This window comes from Propithecus coquereli, unplaced genomic scaffold (assembly GCF_000956105.1).
Source record: "Propithecus coquereli isolate 6110/MARCELLA unplaced genomic scaffold, Pcoq_1.0 Scaffold133, whole genome shotgun sequence".
NCBI classification, from domain to species: domain Eukaryota; kingdom Metazoa; phylum Chordata; class Mammalia; order Primates; family Indriidae; genus Propithecus; species Propithecus coquereli.
The window spans coordinates 1,172,114-1,179,603 of record NW_012137525.1 but is presented as its reverse complement, the minus strand read 5'-3'; positions in this window follow the sequence as shown (position 1 = coordinate 1,179,603).

Sequence of the window (7,490 nt, the reverse complement as noted above, 5' to 3'; positions counted from 1 at the left end):
TATAAACCATTATATTTATAAATAGGAATACTGCTATTATTTGAATGTCCCCTCTAAAACTCATGTTGAAGTTTAATTGCCATTGTAATAGTGTTGAGAGATGGGACCTTTAAGAGGTGAGTAGGCCTTGAGAGCAGAGCCCTCATGAATGGATTAAGGCTGTTATTTTGGAAGTGTGTTAGTTATCAAGGGAGTTCAGCTCCTTCTTTTCTGTCTGTCTCACTCACTTGCTTCCACCTTCTGCATTCCACCATGGGATGACCCTAACAAGATGCTGGTGCCATGCTTTTGGACTTACCAGTCTCTAGAATCATGAGTCAAATAAATCTGTTTTCTTTATAATTACCTGGTCTGTGATATTCTGCTTTCGCAGCAGAAAACAGACTAAGACAAATACTATTATTGTAAAGCTCAATACTAATCTGTACAAAGAAAGACTTAGAAAAATATGAGCAATCAATAACAATTCTTCCTTACAAATCAATAAATATTGTATTTTGATTATGGAATATTTATTCATAGTTTTGGTTTTCTAAAAGAAAAAGTAAAGAACACTACTTGTTTTCCAACTACTTGTTTAACTCTTGCTGTATAAACATGTATACATACATGTAGAATATTTGTTAGTATAGAAGCTGAAATTTCTATATATCAATATTGGGATGCATAAAGTGTTTCTCTGTGATTGGCAACCTTTCCACATATAATTAAAAACCAAAGATTATATCAATTATAATCAGTGATTAATATTTATTTATATTTCTAAAGTATAACATGAACTCCAGCGTGTTTTTTTCCTATACTTTTTTTTTGCAAGTAATGGAGGTGATAGCTTTTTCTGTCTTGGAATGCCTGATGTCAACCAGAATGTTGTTGAGTCTTTCAGTTTTTCTTACTCTCATCATGCTCTGTGGGCTATATCTCTGGGTCCAATGACCTAGAATGTGAGATCTTTAGTACTGATGAGTGCACAGTTTATAATCCCTTGGCAGCCACTCTGCCTTGAGCTAAATGGAAACTTGTGACATCGTCATATGCTCAGATAAATTTTTACAGAAATTGGCAGGTCCTTATGACTCTATCCCAGTTAAAAGTTGAATTGTACAAGTCAGGAAAAATTTGTTAGCACCAGAAAGATGAAAGAGAGTGCTGTATTAGTTTCCTTGGGGCTACTGCTGTTATAATTCAAGATCCCTTTAAAGTGTAGAATCCAGAAGCTTAGTATCTTTGAGTGCAGAACATTTTTCTGAATTAGTGTTATGTTTTCAACATTTCATATTTTTATAAAAGGACTTGAATGCTTGAAATATTTCTTTGTTATAATTATACTTCTAATTTTTGGTTGTTCTTTTTTCTCTTAAAATCAAATATATTTTTTATTAACTATGATTTTTCCATGATTCCCTTTTCTTATAAAAAACCAAATATAAAATTCTTTTCTGCCTGACTGATAGGGATGAATATATAGAGATACAGCATTTAATTTGGTAAGCTACACATCTAGTTCAAATCCACCCCAGGCTTGTAATGATCAAAGGCTGTTGCTGACTAATGATTGTTTCAGCGTCTTACAGAAAAGATTTATAAAGTCAAACCATCTTTTACTTTAACACTGTGTATGGTGACAAAACAAAAATATTAAAACGTTGACTTCAGTTTGGTGTCTTGAAAGGAAAAACGTTGTATAATGATTTCTGGTTGTGCTTCTTGTATGGAGGCATGATCTACTCAGGTCAGGGCTTATAGCTGGTTGACAGGGAACTCCAAGGCCACCTAATGACTTGGGTTGGTGGAATTATGAATTAACTCTGTATTTCAGTCATTAAACTGGAGAAAAAAGAAAAATATTTAATTGCAGGAGAATTACAAATAATCAATAAATTTCTTAGTCTCACCAATATTTATTCTCAGAAGGAAATAATGGCACTTTTCTGGCCACATCTACCTAGACACCCTCAGAAACTCATATTTCTATTTTTATTCATTGGGTCACATTCACATTGCTTCCCTCATATGCAGAGCTTCCATAGAGCCTTCTATTGAACAGACATTATTTAAAAATTTCCATTAACACTCATATTCTTTATATTTGTTATGAACTGAATGTTTCTGTCCCCTCCAAATTCATATGTTGAAGATGTAGCCCATGTGATGTTATTTGAAGATGGGGATTTGGGGAGTAATTGGGTTTTGATTAAGTCACAAAAGAGGGGCTCTTCATGATGGGATTAGTGTCCTTGCAAGACAAGAAAGGGAAAGAGAAATTCCTGCAACCCAGGAAGGCCCTTTCCAGGAACCAAATCTTCCAGCACCCAGATTGTGGGACTTCTCAGCCTCTAGAACTGTGAGAAATAAATTTCTGTTTTTTAAGGCACAGTCTGGGGGGTATTTTGATGTAGCAGCCCAAGCAGACTAACACAATGTTAACACCTGTAGTCCATTGAAAAGCACCTTTACCCTCTTGATTGTGTCTTTTCTTCAATGCTTTTAAATAGCCAGATTAGCACTAGTCTTACATTATTAACCCATTATAGACATTTGATACCCATAATATTTGGTTCTATTGTCTTATTCATTTTAAACTTACTGTATGCCTCTAAAGAAGATTTTTAAATGTGAGAAACATGCCAAATTTTACATTTTTTTTAATTCCCTAGGCAGTAAAACAGAAAATGGTGTGTATTATCTGCATCAGTTGACACTTTTTATGAAGGAAATTTTAATTGTCTGGATGGAATTTTATCAGTTTAAGGATTAAAATCTCAATGCTGTTTCAAATGATGTGAAAAATCTGGACATGGTTATTTAAAAGCTATTCATTTCTTGATACTGACTTAATAAAAATAAGGGTGAGGTGTTTCAGTTCCATTAGCAAATATTTCAAGGAGATGCGCAGAGTTAGGTTTAAGTCTAGTGACACTGACTCTCTAGGAAGAAAAAATGGATCCTCATCCTCATCATACCTGTAGTGATACAGGCCCCGAAATCTCAAACTAAATTGACAACAAAATTCCTAGCCTTCAAGCACACTTTGATTTTTGTTCTTACGGTTCTAAATGTTGCTGTTGCCTCACACGAAAAAACGAGGAAAATAAAAGAAAGAGAAAAAGGTTAATACGAAAATTTAATTTATATTAAATCATTTGCCAGTTTGCTGGTTTTTTGCAACCTGAAATTTACATCCTCCATGCATTTTCCGTATGCATTAAAAAGGAAAAATAAAACTTGATTTGTAAAGCAAAGAAATAATGACAGCAAACGGGGACTTTTTATTTGTTCTTTGGTGTGAATTGGCACAGGCATTATGATGAAGTTAAAATGCAGAGGTTAATTGAAAAATGAGATAAACAAAGCCCCTTGAAGGTCTCTGAATAATTTTGCCTGGCAGCATTGACAGTCTACAACCATCAGGCACTAAAACCTACTCTGAACTGTTGGAGATTAAAAAAAAAGCTAAAGTTAATTGTCTTTCTGTTCCTTCCACCTCATTTCAGCCCAATTATAACTGGGAAAAGTCATTCTGTCTAATTTGCATTAATGCACCTCCATGGAAAAATAGCTTAGACAGTAAATTTGATTTTTTTAATATTATGGACATATTTAAAATACATACCATAATTCCCAAATGTAAAATTGCTTGTGAAATTCCTGGATGACAATTCTCAAGTTCTCCTAGGCTGCCTTTAAATTACAGATACTAATAAAAATAGTTAACATATTGAGGGCATATTACATGCCAGAGCTTGCATGAAGGGCTATGTGTGGATTATTTCATTTAATCCTCACAACAACCCCATGATTTTGCTACCCCCACTTCACAGATGAGGAAGCAGAAGTTCAGAGAGATTAAATAGCATGCTAGAGGTCTTGCAGCTAGCGAGTGTTAGAGCTGAGATTTAAACCTGTGCAGTCTGACTTCTAATTCTTTGACACTATTGTAGTTTGATGATACTTTATCATTGTTATACTTATTTTGATTTTAATTTCATAGGTAAGTATCAATTAAAGTGCCATTTCTTCAAGTCAATATGAAAAGAGAAACTACTAGTGCAGCGTGATATCATTAGTTTCTTTACTCAGGTTTCTTTCGTGACAACTTTACTATGAAGCTAATATTCTCATTTCTATTACTAAGTGCAAATGTATTTAGGTTACTCCTGTTCAGTAGTAAAACAGATGCAAATCTGAATAATGTTAGCCATTTTGTCTCTGGTGTAAAACCAAGCTAAGAGGTATCAGTATTTTCAAAGGAATATTTTTTGTTTTTATATTCATGCAGCAGATATGATCACAGTTAGAAAATTCGGTGTCTCCAGACGTGCCTGATGTCTTGTTTTTTCTTGGAGTGCTATGAAAATATTATTTTTATTGCTGTTAATTGACAGACTTGGAGCAGAAGCTGAATCTATTCGGAGCCATTATATTAATAGGTGCACTTATCCACAGAGGCCTTTATTTTCAAAGCACGGGGCTCCTAGCCCCCTTTTGTGCCTCTTTCTGGTGCTAAAGTGTTCATAATGATGAGGAGCATCTGGCTGCAAACTATTGTTTCTCATTAAAAGGACATGTCTCTGAAGCTTTTGGGAATTCTTTGTGCTGAACAATGCAAACTGAGCATTTTGCCCTTTTCATAATTTGTAAATGTGTGTTGTTGCTCCTGCTTCTAGCCTAAGGTGCATGCTTGCTTGCAGCTCAGCTTCTGAGCTTCCAAATATGAGGTGGGAATGCAAGCGCTGTCTACACATCCTTCTTTTGTTTGGCTGACATTTTGGTTTCTCTTTCCTGTTGTCTGCCATTAAAAAATATAGTACAATAATAAGTGTGGTAATGACCTGAATCAACAATCGCTTGGGGTGATTTTAAATATTTTACATATTTAAATTTATTCTTAGAATGGTGACTTCTTCTTTTTTTTTTTTTTTGAGAATGGTGACTTCTTGACTCATGTCAGGTTAGTGCAAAAGATAGAAAACTGGACTGGGAGTGCAGATTCCTGCTTGAGTTGTAAACCTTCCTGGGCATTAATTTCCTCATCACTGAAAAGAAAAGAATTATTTCCCTATTGCTTCCATGGGGCTTTCATGAGCTTCTATCCAGGCACTGGGGAGAATTTGGCTTACTAAATCAGTATTTTCGATCATTAGAAAAATTTCTATTTGGTCTACACAGTATGTATTACCTTTGGCCACATATAACTATACCATCTTGTCCTTTTAAGATTTTGACCTTCGTCGCCAGCTTCCTAGATTAAAGAAACAGTGAAATCTGCCTAAATGAAGCATATTGTGTTTTCTCACAGACAGAATCACATGAAAACAAAACTGAGGATGTGGGGGGGGGTGGCAGGGGAGGGAGAGAGAGAATGAGAGATGTAAGAGAGAGTATACCTGTTTCTTGTAGGGCCCTTTGGATTTGGTTCCAGGTACTTGTATTTATTTTTGGCTCTAGGCACAATTTTCATTTCCATAGCTCCTTAAGAAGGAAAAACCTTGATATCAGAACAGTTAGTATGACTCCTTCATTAAAAAGAGAAAAACAAATTACTTAGAATTGAAAACAGTACATTGTTTGCAGTTAAAAACAGTGGGAGGGAATGGAAATGTACCTTTATTCATGATAAATGCAAATGAAACCTCAACCTGTGATAGCTGTATTTTATTTTCAGAGAAAGGGGTTTCCAATATGAAGAGCAGTGCTCGATATGAAAGGGCAGATAGTAGAAGTAGAAAAATAATTTTCTGAATAAAACACATATCAATTCACAAGATATAGTTATTAATGTTTTTATCTTGTTATTGATTTTTAGCCATGTCTTGGGCTGCCATGGTGCTTTTCTGTACCCATAGTTGGACACAATTGCACACATAAGTGACTTTTTTACACAGTAGTTCTATACATATAATTTTATATGTAATTGTATGCATAATTGTGAGTTTATTAGGATGAAATAGGGAAAGTGCTTTTCCTTTTTGGAGAATGTTCACGCATGAAAGAGAGCTTCAAGGAATTCTCTAGGAGGTGACACAAACTGGAAGGGATGGGAAAAAACAGTGTGGACCCCCTGGAGAGTAGCTTGGCAGAAACAGAGCATGTGGACAGCTGAATACTGGTGAATGAAGTGGCTGAGGAGGGGATGTTTGGGAAAGGTCAGAAAAGGATTGCTGTTATTATGTATGCAAAATGGTTGTCTCAATTACTCTGAACCCTGAGCCTGCACTTGCTTGTGTGTTAAAAGTTCACTTTATTAACTCTACTGTTCTGTTTCTTGTTCTCTTTTCTGCAAGCAAGTTATATTGGGCTCACTCATATTTGAAACAGAGAAATGCTAGTTCTGTGAATTAACCAACCAGTTCATCTCAAAATATGTTGTTTGTTTCCTGTCATGATTTCTTTTAAAACAATGCATCTATTAAAAATAGTTACTAGCTATTAAAATAGTTACTAAGTGGTAAGTCACTTAAAACATGGTATAAGTAAATTTCTGAAAGTACATTTATTCATTGTTTGTTTATCTTTCCATTTATGGGGACATACACCTCTCCTGAAAGGGTACATCCTAGAATTTGTGATAACTCATGGCCATTATATATGTTGAAACTCTGTGTTTACTAAACCTAAAAAAAAAACAAGTATTGTAGTAATAGGGTTTCAAAATGGTGGTGGATTTCAAATGTTTATTTCAAACAGATTAATACTTAAAAATACAATACAGCATATAAGTGTCGTTCCAATGGTAATTTTAGAATTTATAATTATTCACATGTGTTTGTACACTATATATAGGTCAGGTTATTGGGGATTGGAGACAAGTTTAAAGTTCTATGGTGAATGTCTCTGTGATTGTCTGTATAGCCTCATTCAGAGGCAATGTCAAAGTCTAAACTTGAGCCCCTTTGTGTGAGGTCCAGGGACAGATGGCAACTCTGGTTATCTATGCATGAGTTTTGCCTTTCCTGGGACAAATCAGAGGCTTCCCTGGGAAACAAATCTTGAGTAGTATTTTGACGTTTGATTTAGGAAAGAGGGAAGAGTGGTATGAGGTCCCAAGTTGTCAGCGATGATAACAGGAAGACTTGGACTTTGGGGAACCTCAGTAGCCAGAGCTTGGCAATGACATGTAGTTCCTACTGAGTATGGCTGTGGGTGGTAAAAAGGGAAAACACTAGCAAACCAAAGGCACATTTACTTACAAAGCAGTATTGAACCAGGGGTCAAAATATCTGAATTCCAATCCATTGGTAATACCTCAATTTCCTCTGTATAGAGGGAATAGTAATTTCTATCCTTTCTAACTCTTGGGAAGGCTTGTTCTGAGTAAAAAAAAAATAATGTACCTGAAATTGAGTTTTAAACATGATGTCATGTATATATTGCTCTCAAATGGACAAATGGTGTTCAAAAATCACATAAAATTTTACCATCTTAAAGAAGGACAGTATATCCACAGTCTGTAATCTTTTACTATGAGCATTGACAATAAATAATTGAAG